Source organism: Bremia lactucae, linkage group LG4, assembly GCF_004359215.1.
Source record: "Bremia lactucae strain SF5 linkage group LG4, whole genome shotgun sequence".
Classification (NCBI taxonomy): Eukaryota; Oomycota; class Peronosporomycetes; order Peronosporales; family Peronosporaceae; genus Bremia; species Bremia lactucae.
The window spans coordinates 6,996,633-6,996,990 of NC_090613.1; positions in this window are offsets into that span (position 1 = coordinate 6,996,633).

Sequence of the window (358 nt, forward strand, 5' to 3'; positions counted from 1 at the left end):
CGTTTTGGCTACATCGGACTCTCTCATGAGTACCTGATAGTAGCCATCCTTCAAATCCAACGCGGAAAAGATAGTTGACTTTCCCATGGAGTTCAACAAGACATCTTTCCGCGGGATTGGCGTTTGCGCCGGTATGGTCGCCGTGTTCAGCTTATTATAAGCATGAACCACGCGCCATCCACCTGTGGCTTTACGCACACAAAAGGTCGGGCTGCAGTGAGGCGATTTGCTCTCACGCACATGTCCCGCCTTGGCTCGTTTGTCGAAGAACTCATCGATATAATCGACTTGTTCTTTCGGCAACGGCCATTGCCTGGTCACACAATACTTGGTGCCAGGTTCGAGGTCTATCTCGTGC